Raw genomic sequence first — 19420 nt, 5'->3', positions numbered from 1 at the left:
AGAGAAGCGGCGGTTCATACGGCTAACGAGCTGGCACCGGTTGGAAAGGCGAATGCAAGCGACGCTGGCCCGTTGTCTTATAAAGCATCGAGAACGACCTACAGTGGCGCTTCGAGCGCCGCTCGTGTGACTTCAGGACACGGACAGAACTGCAGGCCGGTCGTCTGCTGCAGTTCGGGCCATGTCCGGGTGCCTGCTGCTGTGTTTTCATTTGTTCGCTCTCGTTCCTTATGCTTGAATACTTATGACGGTCGCCTCAAATATATGTTTTACGAAGTCTTCGTTCTCAAAAATGTATTCGATGAGCTTATTTCCTAGATGACAATACATTTCTGAAGCGCAGCGCTACAGTGCCACTCGATGGAGCTCCGACCAGCCCATTGAGGGCTTTTGGAGCGCGGATCTAAACTCTCAAGCGTAGCTCACGGGAATAATATAAGCACAAACGCAAAAATATAGCACATAAAAATCCAGTTAGGAACCGTACCTACCATGCTGCAACATTTTTGTCACAATTAAATGCTGGCTGTATATGACTTCTACAACATTCACTTTGAATATAACCCGCTAAAACACATTTGCTCACGGCGAGTTGTTCATGGTATAATATCGAATTTTTGCGTTTCTTCACATAAACGCTCGGCAGTGACACGCACGGCAGTGAAACGCACGGCAGTGAAACTAACACTCCAGCTTAGGTTCAAAAAGCGCCACTTTCATTTTGAACTGCATCTCAAAATTAGGCCATTCTTCACCGAGTAATTTTATCTGGCGAATATTTAAAGTAAAACTGGCTGAGGCTTACAGATGTTTCCAGGACATGGAAATTAATGGAACAATGCTTATTCCCTTCCAGTGCAACATGTCCAGCCCACTTCAGAAATTTAGTCGTGATTTTTGTTTGAGAAACAGACATTGCGAATCTGTTTGGAAAACTGACACAGGCTGCTCGGGCCAAATATTTCAGTGATATATGCCTTTTGGACCGTATGGCTGGAGCCACCAAGAAGTCGAAGCCTCATTCATTACTAGTGTGCGACATAGAGAAGATATCATTATTACCTAGTGGAAGTAAAAGTCAACTGAGTTCATGCGAGCCTTGTGGGGCCTTCGTTCTGAGGCTGGTATGCGAGGTTCTCTTTTATGTACAGACGAAGCGAATAGTTCTCATAATAGTTTGCATAATTAAACAAAGCAGGATCGAGACATGGTGTGGCATAATCTGTGGGAATTCCCGTTTCCAAGGCAGCCTAAGGTGCGCTGTAGTGCCTGGAGTAGACTTTAGGCATTTCAATTGGCGCTTTAAAGGGCTACTTCATGCTTCCAATTCGAAGTTGCAGTGAACTGCTGTTTTTCGTGGAGAATTGGTGCCTCGCCATAACTACATGCCTGTTGCGTCCGTTGCAGGAGGGGTGCGCCATATTACCGACAAAAGCTAGTGCGGGATACTGTGAATCATTTCATCCCTTACAGTTGATTGGTTATCGAACTTAACCACGAATTTTTCTTTCACCTGATTGTTGTTATGGTATTCGCGAATTATATACCTCATATACATGATGCGCCTTCGTGTTAACAGCCAATGCGCTTTCTGTGTGCCTGTTTCAGAGAACGGTCAAAGTAGTAGCAAAGCTTTTCACAGAGAATGCGCGCCTAACGCTTCCTTTTAGACATTAATACAGTGGCCGCATTTGACTAAAACAACTCACCAGAGCAATAAGAGTCTCGATGAAAGCTTCGCTGGGTAGTGTCATTCTAACATGGATTAATATCGACACCAAATATCAAGATTTTTTTCTTCCATGTAAAATCCGATGTTTCTCATAGCTAAGTACTACGGGAATGTTAAGTGTTTAGATGGACATCACATAACTTCGCCTGTTGAATTTGCAGACATTCTCTTGAAGGAAAATTTATGGACAGACACGGCTCATATAGGCATTTCAAAACCAGTAGAACTATTCAGCGCTCATGGCTTGTGATATCCAAGTTGTAAATATTCCCACCTCAAGCGGTTTTGAAGAAGAAACTGCGGTTCAAGCATGGCAGGAGAAATAATCCAAAATATCATTCACCTCGCACGGCTCCAGTCGCCGATACCCAAAGCATACACGAACGGAACTAGCGCGCGCGGCTGCTGAGCGAGTCGGAACGAGCAGCGTCCTGCCCGTGACGTCACTTGCAAGAGAGTGCCACTCCAAGTTCTCGCCGCTTATAGAACGCAGCTCTTCGGCGTCCTATTCTGCATTGACAGTCGGCGTGCTTCGGTGTCGCTCGGCGTAACCGAACGTACGAGTACAGCGAACGATGACAAAAAGAACGCGGAGCACAGCGGGTGAGGAAAGACAGCTATAATGAAGAGAGGGCGAACAGGAAGGCGGAGGAGGAGGCTACAGTGAAAACACGAAGTGGAACGCGGAGGAGGGGAATATGGAGAAAGTGCGAATAGGAAAGCGAAGTGCAGCGCAAGATGGTCTCTGCGGTAACAATGGCTACGAGATGGCGCCAGGGAAGTGCCTGTAGTCTGTTCACCGACGATGCCACCGATGCAATATATAGAAACAAAGCGCCGCATGAGCGGAGGTTTTCTGCGGCGGCTGCTGTGAATCACGCCCCCGAGTCACCCACGTGTCGTCTCTCTTGATCTCCCAGTTAGCGACGCAGTCGTGCCACTCTTAGCTTCGTTTGAAGCGTGCTGCAGGAGACAGATTGTCGGCGCCAGCATACAATTTCACTCAAATTTCACATTAGGGAGTGTAGTCACGCGAAGCGCCGAATGATAAGACAAGACTATGCATTGACGGGGAACCACGGAACTGCACTTTATTCTCATGGCAATCGCTTATATAAAACTGATATAATTGACAGCGCCCCCTATGCACAACACATTCCCCCTCATAAAAAAAGGAAATAAAATCAATCCACTTTCGCGCACTCACTTCACATCACATGACACGAACGGCGTTCTTACTGTCAGGTAAGCTCGTAGTCTTGATATCGCGCTGGCACTCTTCTTGTTCGTTCCGGCCTGGTGCGAGCTGGTGCTGTGGTTGTGGCCAACTGCGACCGATAATCGCACTGTTGATCGGTAACCTCTAGTATAGACTCCGTTACTGTGGGCTGTGCACCGTCAGAATGGTTGGCGCTTCCCTGCATGTGTTCTGATGGCACCATTTGTGATTGATTCTCGACGTTAGTAGGGGTATTTTGCTCCCCCATCTTCCTTATGTGAAGATCCAGGTTACAGGAAAACGCTGAGGCTGCATTGCGTTGCGCTGTAACCGCGTCAGCTAGTGCTTGTGCCTGTCCTGTCTCTAGTTTACCAATTACTGTTAATTTTGATGCGTTCCATTTCGTACCGTTTGCCGGCAAAAACGAATTCATGCCCACTCGTCTGTTCACCTGGATCGGCAAAGAAAGCTTGTGTTTCGTCTTTGGTCCGCCTTCCTTTATTTTTACAAAATCTCCTGGCTCAATGGTAGAAGCTCTGGCACCTCGTTTTTCATCGGTGTAATTTCTTGTTCGTTGTTGCTCCTCCTTAACGCGCTGTTTCAACTTTTCCATGGCGACACGCGGCTCCTCGAAAAATTCCCTTTCTGGGAGGCCAACAACATCCAATCTTGTTCTGGGTCTTCTTCCATGCCGTAGGTAAGCCGGTCACGCTCCTGTAGTTGCATGTGGGGTGGCCCTGTAAACACTCAGGTAGTCCCAGATTGCCTCCTTCAGTGGTCTTCGTTCCACTGCCGCAACCTGAACATATTCCTTGAGAACGCGGTTGAACATCTCAATCTGACCATTGCATTGCGGGTAATACAATGTTGTAACGCAATGCTGGATTCCCCGATCTCGTAAAAACTGCTCAGAACATGTCGACATAAACTGACGCCCGTTGTCAGTCGCAATGCTTTTCGGGTACCCTTCTCTCGCAAAAAGTTCCAAAAGCCCTTTCACTATACTGCCTGTGCAGTGATTGTTGACACAAATGCCACCTCGGGCCACTTACTGTAGTAATCAATAATAGTGATTGCAAACCTGCACTCCGGAGCGGCTCGCTCCATCGGCCCAACGATGTCGATTCCAAGCTTTTGCCACGGCTTCTCGGGCCACTTTACTGGCTCCAATGGGGCCCTTACGGTTTTTTGCAGATTTATCTGATGCTTTGCAGATAGCACGATTCCTAACCAGCGATTCAACATTACTGTCCATTCCGGGCCACCAGTACTGTTTCCTCAACCGTTGTTTGGTCCTTACAATGCCTGGATGCGATTCATGTGCCATCATGACCAGCCTGGAAGTGAGTGTCGATGGGAGAACGACCCGTTCAGCGCAAAACAGTAGCCCGTCTATCACCGACAGCTCTTCTTTTATACAAAAAAACAACCACAATTTTCCAGCTAAACAGCGCTTTTCCGGCCATCTGGACACAACATGCTGCGCCACCTCATATAGTAATGAATCCTCAGCTGTTGCTGCTTGCAACTCACTCTTAGTGATCATGCTGGAAATCACAGCAACTACTTCCTCCACCGGTTCGTCCTCTGCAGAGGTCAAAGGTAACCTAGAAAGCGCATCCGCAACGACATTGGTGTTCCCCTTTGCGTGCGACACAGTGAAGTTGTATCTAAAAAGTCTAGCACACCAGCGTTCAATACGCAGTGGGCGTCTTCCAACCCCATTTGTGGACAGCAGTGTCACCAAAGCCTGATGATCAGTTCGTAAGACAAACTTGCGGCCCCACAGATAAACGTTCCAATGTTCGCACGCCCATAAACATGCCAGCGCCTCTCGTTCCCCGGTAGAGTACTTGCGTTCTGTTGGAGTTAGTGTCCTCAAAGCGAATGCCACTGTACGTACTTACTCCGTCGACTATCTGCTGTAGTAGCTTCCAGTCCATATGCCGAGCCGTCAGTGGTCACTTGTACAGGCAAAGACTCATTGAACATAGCCACCACCCCACATGATGACAGCATCTCCTCGATCCTGCAAAAGCTCTCCTCGATGCTCTGATCCCACGCGAACTTCTGTCCTTTACGAAGAAGCCGTCGCAGCGGCTCCACCACCTCTGCATAATTGAGAAGAAAATGGGAGTAATAGCCTACGAGCCCAAGGAAAGACCGCAGCGAGACTACATCGGCAGGCGTTTATGCTTTAATCACAGCATCCACCTTTGACTTGAGCGGGGCAAGACCACTTGCACTCACACGATGACCGAAAATGGAGAGTTCCTTGACAGCGAACAAGCATTTCTGATTTAGCTGCAGCCCCACCACGGCGATCCGATGCAATACCTCGCGAAGGCTACGGTTGTGCTCGTTCTTAGTCTTTCCAAAGACTATGATGTCGTCGATATAAAAGAACACGCCCTTGCAGCCTTTCAAGATTTCTTGCATAATTCGCTGAAACGCGACTGGTGCCGATGCAAGGCCAAAACACACTCTGAGGAACCTAAATAAGCCTTCGTGCGTAATACAGGTTATTAATTGGCGACTCTCTTCGGCTAATTCCTCTTTATGGTAGGCTGCAGCAAGATCCAGTTTCGAGAACCATGCTGCTCCGCTCAGCGCATGCAACAGTTCCTCCGTGTGCGGCAAAGGGAAACCATCAATGACTACTGCTTTGTTCGGCTCGCGCAAATCGACGCATAGACGAATAGTTCCATCCTTCTTCTGCACAACCACTATAGGAGACACCCATTCCGCAGCACTGACCTTTTCTATAATGCCTGCATCCAATAATCTTGCCAGTTCAGCCGCTACTTTCTCTCGCAGCGTCAGGGGCAAACGTCGAACCTTCGCTGCTGCTGGTTTTACATCCGGGCGCGGCTTCACAGAATGTACAAAGTTTTTCGCTAATCCCAACTTATCAGCGAAAAGAAAGGAAAACCGTGACTTACAGACACTCCAGTGTAGAACCGATGATGTGCAACTGTAGCAGGTGGACCCCATCCAGTCCTAGTAATGCCATGCCTTGGAGAACAACGTAAAATCAAAGGCAAGCCGAGTTGTTCCCGCGTACAACTCTGGCTTTGAACCATCCCAAGACTGGAATTTTCTTCTGTGAAAAATCCCGCAGCGTCGCTCAAGCCGCAGTCAAAGGAAAAGTGTTGGCAAACTTGGCTCGATAAACGTGGTCTGGCAAAATAGACACCGACGACCCAGTATCTACCAGCAACTGAAGTGGCTGGTTCTCAATAACGACGTCAACGACCAAAGTCCTTCGTTCCACTTGTCTGACCGCCAGCACAGTGAGCACGTCCTCCTCGCTAGCGCCGTCGTTTCGGACCGTCCGCACGTCCCTCTCCGCCGACCTGCCACAGACCGCTCGGAAATGTCTCCTGTGGCACTGGGCGCAACGTTTCCTTCGTGCTTTGCATTCCTGTGAATTAGCTAGGTGCCTTGTAGAGCCACACCGGTAACACTTGCGCACCGGCGTCATTGCCGTGTCACTGTCTGGGCTTCTGCCTTGAGATACGTGCTGCACTATGTCCGTTTGTGACGACCCTTGGCCATAGACCGCAGCACCCTGCGCTGACTGCTCGCACGTCTGCAGCATTTCCACTGCCTCTGCGAGCGTAAGTTGTGACCCCTTCACGGGCAATTTCTTTCGCAACTCAGTGCTCCGTACTCCGTCAACAACCCTCTCTCGTAGCGCCGCTTCCAAGAATTGCCCGTAGTCGCATGTCTTTGCTAACTGTCGGAGAGCACTGACGTGCTCTCGTATCGGCTCCTTCGGCAGTTACCGACGTAACGCGAATCGACGTCGCTCGACCAGTGCGTCGACGGTGCTTGAGAAATGCCGCTTCAATAGGCCCAACGCCTCCGTGTAACTATCCCCTTCACTTGCCTCCGTCTTCTCTTTTCCTGCTGGTTTGCTTGTTTCCGCACCGGCTTTTGTCGTGTCTGACGTTCGTGCCGGCTCTGGGCCCAATGTGCGAAAAACACGGCGTCCCTCGATCCCAAGACATTGCAGCAGAATGGCCTTTTTCCGTAGTGGAGGTTGCGCGTCCATCCCCGTCGCTTCAAGGAAATTTGTGAAATCATCGCGCCACAGCTCCCATGGAATTGTCGCATCTCCAGGAGTCTGCAGGAAAGGCGGTAATGGCGGTAGTCCGTACGCTGCCATATCGTAGGGGACGCCCCTTGGAACAGCACGAAGCCAGGTAAGGGAAAGCAGTTCGTCGCTAGCTCGCGAGCTTCACCGACTGCGCCAGATTGTAGTGACGCAAAGCACGGAATGATAAGACAAGACTATGCATTGACGGGCAACCATGGAACTGCACTTTATTCTGATGGCAATCGCTTATATACAACTGATATAATTGACAGCACCCCCTATAAAGAACAGGGAGTATCGTAATTGACCCTAAAATTTGCGCCTTGGATTTTACAAGTCGAGATCTTGAGATATAGAGAGTCGGGCGGAAACAATTTTCGAGATAAGCGGTGCCAAATACAGGTTCAAACCACGGCCGGAAAAAATTTCGACTTAACCGATATTTGGAGACATCAGATTTGAAGTAAACGATGCTTTGCTGGACATCGATGCTGTGTGTCCAATGAAAGTTAAATGGTGAGATACAACCTGTCTCCTTGCGGCGTCCTTAGAATCGTTGCGCTATTTCCGCCTTACATCTGTAGCAACGAACCTTACAGTGGCGCTTAAACTTCATTATCTACTGCTTTCTCCACCGAAGGTACGCACGCAAGCAGATAAACAGACGGACGGCTACACACACATGTGGTACAACGTGCATGCTAATAGTCGTGTGCTGCATGGTGTCTAGTAGAGGCACCGATGCCTAGAATGAGTCGCGTAATTACATTATCAGTAGGCGTTCGGAGTGAGGTGGTAACAATCTGCGCGTTGTCGGGTCCATCTCAAGGCAGGTTTTGTATGAAGCTTGTTCATTTAATCGGAAGGATTGCTCTGGATTCTCCGAAGGCTGAGAAAAAAGATCATCGTCATCATCATCAGCCTGGATACGCCGACTGCCGGGCAAAGGCCTCTCCCATACTTCTCCATCTACCCCGGTCATGTGCTAATTGTGGCCATGTTGTCCCTGCAAACTTCTTAATCTCATCCGCCCACCTAACTTTCTGCCGCCCCCTGCTACGCTTCCATTCTCTTGGAATCCAGTCCGTAACCCTTAATGACCATCGTTTATCTTCCTTCCTCATTGCATGTCCGGCCCACGCCAATTTCTTTTGCTTGATTTCAACTAAGATGTAATTAACTCGCGTATGTTCCCTCACCAACTCATTTGCCTTTAACCGGACCACGGGATGACCACTATTTTCCGTAATTTGGCCCTAATTCCTGTCTTTCACACCATGTCAATTGTTTAATTAACATCTTTCCCGAGGCAGCTGGTTTTATCACTCATGGTCAATGCAATATACATATCTTCATTAAGTGTTTGGAAAATTTCGTGCACTTTGAGTATGTTCAGGTCGAGTAACCGGTTGCAGCCTGTCCTTTAACAAAATGGCCTAGCTCCCTATATTTACTTCAATTTCATTGTGGGTTATTTGTCATCAAGAGAACTCAAGCATTCCATTGTGGTCTAGTTCTCATGAGAAAACATCGATTGACATAAGACGTCACTCGTACTTCCACAGTGCCCCCATTGAAAAAGTCGCCGCTCTCAATTCTAAAATGCACACAGATTAGCTAATGTGACACCGAAAAACATGCAAATGATGAACTGAAGTTGAGAAAACAGAACGATGGCGCAAATAAAAAGAAATAACCGAGAGCATAATAGCTGTTTAATGTGCAAGGACCAGAAAGAGAATCAATGGTGCAGTTTCAATATGGTTATCGGGTAGTGAAGTGTAAAGAGGAAACAAAGTGTAGCTTACGGCTTTTTTTTACCTTTCTGGAACTCGTTCAAGTGTGAAAAACCAAGACAAGTCTTCAATCGGTATTTAGTGCTTACTATCGGAAACCACATTTGGCATTAAATCTATAAACGTTAAGAATGAATGAATAAAGATAATGTTAACGTGGCGGACGGCCCTCGGCGTCTGTTGAAGATTAGGTAGAAGGTGGGCTGGGTTTGAGGATTGTGGTGAAAACTATTCTCTTTTCACTCATCGTTTTTTTTTTCGGCCTATATGGACCCTTGTGCTTCTCCGTAGGCGCATGTGCAATTGAGACGTTCTTGCATGGAGTGGTCGACTTCTCCTAAACCGTTCAAAACATGCCACTTTGACTACCCGATGTCGCGACGGCTTTCTGTACTTCCGGGACAGATTGCGTTACATATACTAGGGTTCTGATGTCATAGTGTAATAAGTGTTGGATGTCCGATTGCCCATTCGAGAAAGCTGTTCTGCTCCGAATGAGCTGCTGTATATATCTCCAGCATGACGCATGGCAATATGTGCATCGGCACCAAAGTTTGCATTTGTAGCTTGTGGCGACAAGCGACCACGTAGAGCGGTAAAGTCTCGGGTTCTCGCAGGAGAGGAAGAACCGACACTCGATCGCTTAGCGTAGCATTCTTTTTAATCTCTTTCGGAACGCTAGCCCGTGCCGGAGCCTGCCAGCCGCTCGAGCCTCGTGTAGACGCGAGCGTCTACGTCATCTCTCGTGCGACGCCGATGCTGCTGCCGCTACAGAGGGCTCCCTCCCCCCCTAGAGAGGAGAAAAGTTCGGCGAACGATTGAAAGTCCACGTGACGCGGCGTGTCTTGGCCTTGGTCTCGGGTGTCACGTGCGCAGGCGGCGACGAAGGATGCAACAGGGTCGCGTCGCATACTGGTGGAGCTGATGGCGCGGGTGCTTCGATGTAGGCGGGTTTGAGACATTCCTGGGCAATTGTGTCTGATCGGCCGTTGACATTCACAACAAACGTCGTCGGACGACGCTCTAGAACTCAATATGGCCCGGAGTAGTGTGGTTGCAAGGGCTTCCGCACGGCATAGTTACGCACGAAAACGTGGGTAGCAGAGGTGAGTGCGGGAGAAACGTACGGGGACCTTGCTTCTTGTGAACGTGTAGGCACGGGGCTTATCTGGCTGAAGAAAGCTTGCAGTTCGGCAACGTAGTCGGCAGGTGATGGCATAGGCGTTTTGGGGGTGGCGACAAAGAAATCGCACGGAAGGCGTAGGTGAGTGCCGTAATCTAGCTCAGCACAGGAGCAACCTATGTCGCTCTTGAGTGCGGCTCTGATGCCAAGTAAGACGAGGGGCAAATGCAGGACCCACTTCTCCGGCGATTCATGTGCCATAAGGGAGGCCTTGAGATGCCGGTGAAAACGTTCAACTAGTCCTTTCGACTGCGGGTGGTAAGCAGATATGCGAAAACGTGTCGTTCCGAGTAGTTTGAGTAGCTCGTTGAAGAGTGCTGAGTCAAACTGCCGACCGCGATCTGTGATTATTGTGGATGGGCAGCCGAACATTGCGATCCACGTAGACACGAAAGCTGCTGCAACAGTGGGCGCTGAGATATCACATATAGGTGTAGCTTCTGGCCACCGTGTATAACGGTCGATGCATGTCAGTACGTAGCAGTAACCTTTCGAAGATGGGAGAGGGCCGACGTGGTCCAGGTGTACGGTGTCAAAACGAGCATCCGGTGGAAGAAAAGACTTGGCAGGCGGAATTGGCTGACGCTGGATCTTCGAACGTTGACACGACAAACAGCAGCGAACCCAATCGCGAACTTGCGCGTTTAGCCGAGGCCAAACGAAACGACTGGAAAGAAGCTTCTGTGTCGCGCGTATGCCAGGGTGCGACAGGTTGTGCACGGTTTCGAATAGACGTCTGCGAAGGGATGCCGGAATGTATGGTCTAGGTTTGTCGGTAGAAGTGTCGCAGGCGACGGACGTACCATCTGGGGTCACAACGACGTCTTCCAATTTCAGGGACGTTGAGGAATTCCGGAGTGTACGAAGTTCAGTGTCGTCACGCTGTTGACTGGCGAGTAAGTCGGCCTCGATGATGAAAGGTTCCGATGTCAAAGTGGAAACGACATTGACAGGACTCAGAACGTCAGCCGGAACGTTGTCGGTGCCCTTGATGTGGGGAACGTTGTTGTAAACTCGGAGATGTAGGAAAGGTGTCGAATCTCGCGGGGCGAGTAACAGGACGCCGAGCGATTCGTTGCGTGCACAAGGGGCTTGTGGTCAGTCAAGACAGTGAACGCACGGCCTTCGAGGAAATGGCGAAAATGCTTGATAGCCAGGTAAACAGCGAGTAATTCACGGCCGAACACGCTGTAGCGGGACTGCGCAGGCTTCAGTTTCTTGGAGAAAAAAAGCGAGTGGATGCCATGCATTGTCGATGAATTGCTGCAGAACGGCACCAACGGCGGTGTTTGAAGCGTCGGTCATGATGGCAGTGGGTGAGTCTGGCTTTGGGTGTCTAAGCAGCGTGGCGTCGGCGAGGGCAGACTTGACTCTTGTGAAAGCGTCGGTGGCCTCTTCAGTCCACTGAAGCACTTGTTTGCGTTTGTTTACAAGGAGAGCGTCAAACGGAGCCATAAGTCGTGCGCACTCGGGAATGAATCGGCGGTAGAAATTGACGAATCCGAGAAATTGGCGAAGCTTGGTGAGTGTGGTCGGTCGGGGAAGGTTTTCGATGACGCGAACCTTGGACGGCAGAGGTCGAATGCCATTACCGTCGACGATATGACCGAGGAACTCGAGTTCGGGTTGACCGAATTCACTCTTGGCGGCGTTGATGACAATTCCTTTACTGGCAAGGCGTGAAAACAACAACCGCAAGTGGTGAAGATGTTCTTCTGCCGAAGACCTTGCGACGAGAAGGTCTTCAATGTATGCAAAAACGAAAGGCAAACCTCGGGTGACGGAATCGATGAAACGCTGAAAGGGTTGGCCCGCGTTCCGTAAACCGAAAGGCATGCGGAGAAATTCGAAAAGACCGAAGGGTGGTGATGGCGGTCTTGGGAATGTCTTCTTCAGCGACCGGTAGTTGATGATAGGCGCGAACGAGATCGATCTTAGAAAAGATCGTCACAACGTGCAACGCTACCGTGAAGTCATGAATGTTCGGTAGAGGGTAGCGATCAGGAACTGTAATGTCGTTTAGTGCCCGGTAGTCGCCGCATGGGCGCCAGTCTCCCGTCTTCTTAGGCACCATGTGAAGCGGTGATGCCCAGCTACTGGAGGAAGGCAGGATGATGCCAAGTTGCAGCATGTGTTCGAATTCCGCGCGAGAGATCTTGAGTTTCTCTGGAGACAAACGCCGGGGTCGGAAATAGACCGGTGGGCCGGAGGTGAAGATGCGATGGCACACGTCATGTTGCACCGGTTGCGTCCAGTCCAGCAGGCGCGTCAAAGTGGGAAACTCGCGTAGGAGCGCGGCGAAAGGTTCGTCCAACATGGCAGAAATGGGCGCTATGGGCGATGTGCCTGATGATGGGACGCCGGGAACGGATAGCTGGGTCACGGAGTCGATGAGACGGCGTCGTTGAATGTCGACAAGGAGTCCGTAGTTATTCAAAAAGTCTGCTCCAATGACTGCATGACGGACGCCTGCAACCAGGAAAATCCAGCGAAACGCACGTCGAAGGCCAAGGTTTAGCATGACGGAGCGTGACGAGAAAACTGGAATACTGGTGCCGTTGACGTCTTGCAAAAACGAGACAGGTGTCGCTTTTCGGTTGGAGTGCTTTGCGGGAAGAATGCTGACGTGAGCACCTGTGTCGACTAAGAATCGTTGTCCCGTAACTCTGTCCGTCACGTAGAAAAGGCGACTTGTGTGTTGGGCCGGACCACTCGTCGCCGTTAGAGGTCGGCCGGCCTATTTTCCTGCCAAGCGCAGGAACGCCGACAGTGACGAGCGTCCTTTCCAAAACGGCGGTGGTAGTAGCAAACGCCAGGCGTTGTAGTTGAGGTTTCATTGCGGGTGCCCGTGCGTCTTGATCTGCTGGAAAGACGGCTGTGTGGGCGACGAGATGTGCGGCGATGTTCCGCTCCACAGATGATGCGTTCCAGGCGCTCACACAAGGAGTCGAGCGGAGACTTCACTGCGGAAGAGCAGGGAAGAGTTTGAAGAGCGGTTGTATTGTCACCCGGAGACGGTGACGTGGCTGCGATGGTTGGGGTGGCTACTTCCATGACTTTGTCGGACAAAGCGGCAAGTCCGGTAAGGTCCATGGTAGACGCTGTCGCAGGACCATCTGCCCGTTAGCCGGGAGTCGTTGCAAAAACAATTCGCGCAACAGCATGTCGTCGATGTATCTCGCGTTATTTCCTAGCAGCTGCCTCATTCTGCGAAGAAGTTGACTAGGGCGTCGGTCGCCGAGTTCTTCAGCGGACAGAAGCTGCTGGATGCGAGAATGTTGTGAAGCTGCTGTGCGCTGTAGCAGTGCTGCCTTGAGGTCGTCATAGGCGGCGGCAGACAATAGGGAGTTCAACAAATCTGCTATCTCGTCAATGGCGGCGGGCGAGAACGCTGCGACGGCGTAATGGAACTTCGAGGCTTGAGAGCGGATACCAGCGACTTGAAATTGCGCTTCGGCCTGAAGAAACCACGCCGAAGGATGCTGGTCCCAGTAATGTGGGAGGCGGACAGCGATGGCGGAACAGAAGGGCTCAATGCGTTCCTCGGAAGCGTTCTGGCCTTGAGCTCTCGTAGCGTCGGTCTGGTCCATGGTCGTCTCTACCACAGGAGCGTATGGCAGTATCACGTCCGCGGTCACTAAACTGTGGCGACGAGCGACCACGTAGACCGGTAAAGTCTCGGGTTCTCGCAGGAGAGGAAGAACCGACACTCGATCGCTTAGCGTAGCATTCCTTTTAATCTCTTTCGGAACGCTAGCCCCTGCCGGAGCGTGCCAGCCGCTCGAGCCTCGTGTAGACGCGAGCGTCTACGTCATCTCTCGTGTGACGCCGTTGCTGCTGCCGCTACAAGCTTAACCAATACGGTGTGATAATTGGTGAAGTTAGCACATGTAATAATTAGAATAAATGGTGTAATAGTAAACAATTGGTAGCGTTAGAAAAAAAATCTGGTTATGTATTGGTCGCCGCTTCAAAATTAGCCAAAAATTATCAGAAATTATGCCCCGCGGCTGCTGTCCCAGTGGCCACGGGGAAATATGTCCGCACGCGTCCCTCCATAAAGCCTGCACACTAAGAGCGTTAATCGAACTGCTCGTCATTTCAAAGACGAATTTCATGACTGTATAATTGTTGCTTTCATTCTAGTGACTCTGTCTTCATCAGAAAAAAGCCGCTCACGACAGTGAGAACAACCTGCTTACATTTAAAGAGGCATTTTTATTACTTCAACAATACAAAATTGCAAAGATAATATATTGAAGAAAACGAAAACGTTCAACAACTGGTAACACAAAGGCGCGTAAGAAGCTTTGCGCCCTCTGCGCTGCCCCCGCGCAAGCACCACCACCTCATGCCGTCGCCGTCGGCTGGAAGGTGTCGCGTCAACGGCACGTAACAGCCACCGTGGGGCCAACGACTGCAGCTCCGAGCCCGCACTCCCCGCGCAGCCGAAAGCAGCGGTAGGTGCCAGCGCTGCTGTCCGAGTGGCCACGGAGAAATACGTCCGCAGGCGCCGCAGACGCCACTCGGAGCTGTACGTTGAGTTCGTGGGACTCAACGCAGCCCCAGGTGACGAGGTGCCTCAGCCAGAGTTGCTCATCGCTGGAAGGACGCCCACCACGCAACCCTGTCCGCTGCAGCAGACGCGACGATACTCTTCCAGATGGCGACGGTGCTGACCTGCTTGTCGAGGATACGCACGTGGACGACTCGAGGAGCGACGTCTCGGCGCTTGTCCGTCGCTCGGATCTCCCGCCAGCGTCCGTAGCTCCCACCGGCATGTCTGATGTGGCAGGGGTGTCGCTTCAAGGCCTGGTAGCGCTGAATGGAGAGGGAAGGTGTCTTCTTGCACCAGTGGTCGCGTCTCGACTGGCCACGGGTCCCTCGCGGTGGTCTCGCCGCCAGTAGCCACTGCTGTGCTCGGAAGCACAGGTACGTGAAGTAGCGTGAGCCCACCGGTCGCGTTGCACACCACCGTCGTCGCGTCCTTCCACTCCTTTCGGCGACTTCACCTCGTGGAACGGAGACGCGGTTCGGAACGGGATCGCCAACAGACACGTCAGAGAACGTTGGCCCGTGCTCTTCGTCTTCGTTTTCTTTGTCGCTTCCTCGATTCTTGAAAAAATGCGTGGCTCATCCCTCGTGGTGTAAAGAAAAAAAATTAAAAGGCAATCAAATTTTAAGAACATAATGAGGACTGTGCTTTTTGAATTTTTCTTGTCTTTGAATTCGGCGAACATACATCGGGTGCTAGAAAAACCCGGATATCAAGTGTTTTTTTTTATTTCTCTGAACAAATATTCACAATAAAACTCACTTCACGCGAGTTGTTCAACGGGCCACCTAAAATACGCTGTAATTTCTCATGTGTGGAGCATTGGAAGGAATCAGGCTCCGTACCGTAACTATGAAGTTGGCATCCACACAAGAAAGCAACATCAAATGCAGCCAGAATTTTCCTATCGATACCTTCCTAATATAGTATAGAAATGCTCTTCATGATGGCCCACTCTAAGCCAATGAAACTTCCAGGCACTGAGTTAACAAAAAGCGATTCTCGTCTAAGCCGCGATGCTGTACCATTAATTTAATATTTCGTTTGTCTCTACTAAGTTGGATAGCTCGATTTTTTTACTTCGTACTACAATACTAAACTGAGCGGCTTTTTTTCTTTTGAGTATTTGCATAATTTAGACTGTAGCATTTTATCATACGGCTATGAGCCCAACCAGGCAAGCCTTTTTACATAGTCGTTGTAAGACGAACCGCACTTACTTTCCCAAGGACCATGGCTTTCTTATGTCTAACTTCGAAACATTTTTTATTTATCTTTTAATTACAACTTTAAGGCAGTTCTTTATATTAAGATTTTGGTAGCAGTCCCACACCAATGCACCTTCCCCTTTTGATTTACTAAATCTTACTTCATTCGAGATATTCGCGGTTCAATTTCAACACTCCGTCCTGGCAATATCGAAACCTTCAACTCCACGACCGTCCGAGATGCAGCCCGCTATTACTTGAGAAAGAAAAGTTCCATCGAAATCATTTCGTTGACCAATGCGCATTAGCTCGCCGCGATGCAAACCCCGGTTTCCTCTTGTTTTGTCTCGTCTTGATTTAATTTTTAAGACTGCCAGTGCCAGATGGCATAATTCTAGTCCTTGAGCTAGTCTACTTGAAGAGTACTCGCACAAAACATTCAAACGCATAATCGGTATATTGATGAAAATTCATTGATTACTTTCTCGACTAATTACCATATTGCGCTTATTACAATTGCGTTTCATTTTCAAAACATTGCCTGAATTTATGTGGAGCAATCTGTATGCATCGGGTGTTTCAGCGAACACTTTCAAAAAGTTTTTGAAGACTGCCTGTGGGAGATAGCGCTATTCTAGTCCATGAGCTGGTCTACTTGAAGAGGCGGACATTATTTGCACAAAAAATTGAAATGCATAACCGACAAGTGAACAAAAATTCACGAATTATTTTTAACTAATTACCTTATGGCACTTACTGCAACTCAATAATTCTAGCCGGGGAGTTGGCAACGCTGTTCCACTTGGGACAAATGCTCAGGATGACGCCGCTTTCGAGGTATTAATGCCCGAACTTTGCGGAGAAATACATTGGCGTACAGGTTACATTTGTGCTTCAATGCTTAGAAGGATGTTTTGCTAAGAAAGTAAGTCGAACGACAGCGCATTCTTGTTGACAGTTTGACGGTACGTTTGTCGTAAATGGTGTCGTCCACAGAATGCTTTTCAAGTACGTATGCCTTGCAGCCAGTTCGGCTAAGGGAACAGACGCAGCACAAGAAGTGGCTTCAGGTAAAAACGTGAGCAGGGTCACTGCATGCTTCTTGCCAAACCATTCGTCTTGCTACCGGAACGAAGCCCACTATTGGGTGAAAGCGAACAAATAAGTTGCGCTCCGCTGCACCAACTGGAGCGGGCTTAAGGTAATCGCAGCTTAAGAGTAAGCTTTAGCAAGGGTACTCCTACCTTAATACATGCAAAAGGAAAATTTGTCCAGCATTGTTGCATTTAAAAGAAAAACTTAGAATCTAGTGAATGTTGGTTTCGAATTTGCGAGTTAGGTCGTCAATTTTTTATTAAAATTGACAAATATCCAAAATTTTCAGAAACAAAACTATCATGTTTAGAACTCTGTAACTCAACAACGAAAAAGGATAATAAAATTCTGTCAATTGCATCTAATAGTACATATAAACAGGACAAAATTGATATGTTATACATGAATATAAAAAAATATTAGTAATAGGGAAATACAGCTTCTGCAGAACCCTTCGAACCAACGAAACAAATTCACGTAAGATGTAAAAGGACCTATCGAATTCGTCGTCTTTGAATCATCTAATGGATGCCGTTCATGGCACCGCGATATCAGTTCTTGATGCGGAGCTATGAAATTGTAAACTTCGTGCTTCTATTCTTTTTGAACGGTCAAATATTTGAAAATATTTTAAAGAAAATTCAAGCCCTAGATCAAAATTCCGCTTGCAACAGTCACTAGAATTTAACTTTCTCTTTCAAATGCAAAAAAAAATTTATTAAAATCGGTGCAGGGGTGATCTCATAAAAACGTTTTTGTCTTTTTCATGTATTTGAATAGGCCGCGTCAGAGTTGAGCCCGAGCTAAAGCTTCCCCTTAACTGGCACCGCGGCTTAAAAGGACGTTTTGTTAAGAAAGTAAGTCGAACGACAGCGCATTCTTACCGACAGTTTGACGGCACCTTTGTCGTCAATGGTGTCGTCCACGGAATACTTTTCAAGTACATATGCCTTGCAACCAGTTCGGCTAAGGCGGCAGTCGCAGCACAAGAAGTGGTTTCAGGTAAAAACGTGAGCAGGGTCACGGCATCATCATCAGCCTAGTTACGCCCACTGCAGGGCAAAGGCCTCTCCCATACTTCTCCAACTACCCCGGTCATGTACTAATTGTGGCCATGTTGTCCCTGCAAACGTCTTAATGTCATCCGCCCACCTAACTTTCTGCCGCCCCCTGCTACGCATCCCTTCCCTTGGAATCCAGTCCGTAACCCTTAGTGACCATCGGTTATCTTCCCTCCTCATTACATGTCCGGCCCATGCCCATTTCTTTTTCTTGATTTCAACTAAGATGTCGTTTACCCGCGTTTGTTGCCTCACCCAATCTGCTCTTTTCTTATCCCTTAACGTCACACCCATCATTCTTCTTTCCATAGCTCGTTGCGTCGTCCTCAATTTCAGCAGAACCCTTTTCGTAAGTCTCCAGGTTTCTGCCCCATATGTGAGTACTGGTAACACACAGCTGTTATACACTTTCCTTTTGAGGGATAGTGGCAACCTGCTGTTCATGATTTGAGAATGCCTGCCAAACGCACCCCAGCCCATTCTTATTCTTCTGGTTATTTCAGTCTCATGATCCGGATCCGTGGTCACTACCTGCCCTAAGTAGATGTAGTCCCTTACCCCTTTCAGTGCTTCGCTACCTATCGTAAACTGCTGTTCTCTTCCGAGCCTGTTAAACATTACTTTAGTTTTCTGCAGATTAATTTTCAGACCCACCCTTCTGCTTTGCCTCTCCAGGTCAGTGAGCATGCATTGCAATTGGTCTCCTGAGTTACTAAGCAAGGCAATATCATCAGCGAATCGCAAGTTGCTAAGGTATTCTCCATCAACTTTTATCCCCAATTCTTCCCACTCCAGGCCTCTGAATACCTCCTGTAAACATGCTGTGAATAGCATTGGAGATATCGTATCTCCCTGTCTGACGCCTTTCTTTATAGGGATTTTGTTGCTTTCTTTGTGGAGGACTACGGTGGCTGTGGAGCCGCTATATATATCTTCCAGTATCTTTACATATGGCTCATCTACACCCTGATTCCGTAATGCCTCCATGACTGCTGAGGTTTCGACTGAATCAAACGCTTTCTCGTAATCAATGAAAGCTATATATAACGGTTGGTTATATTCTGCACATTTCTCTATCACTTGATTGATAGTGTGAATATGGTCTATTGTTGAGTAGCCTTTACGGAATCCTGCCTGGTCCTTTGGTTGACAGAAGTCTAAGGTGTTCCTGATTCTATTTGCGATTACCTTAGTAAATACTTTGTAGGCAACGGACATTAAGCTGATCGGTCTATAATTTTTCAAGTCTTTGGCGTCCCCTTTCTTATGGATTAGGATTATGTTAGCGTTCTTCCAAGATTCCGGTACGCTCGAGGTTATGAGGCATTGCGTATACAGGGTGGCCAGTTTCTCTAGAACAATCTGACCACCATCCTTCAACAAATCTGCTGTTACCTGATCCTCCCCGGCTGCCTTCCCCCTTTGCATAGCTCCTAAGGCTTTCTTTACTTCTTCTGGCGTTACCTGTG

The sequence above is a fragment of the Dermacentor variabilis genome, unplaced genomic scaffold (assembly GCF_050947875.1).
Source record: "Dermacentor variabilis isolate Ectoservices unplaced genomic scaffold, ASM5094787v1 scaffold_13, whole genome shotgun sequence".
NCBI lineage: Eukaryota > Metazoa > Arthropoda > Arachnida > Ixodida > Ixodidae > Dermacentor > Dermacentor variabilis.
This window is presented reverse-complemented; position numbering follows the sequence as displayed.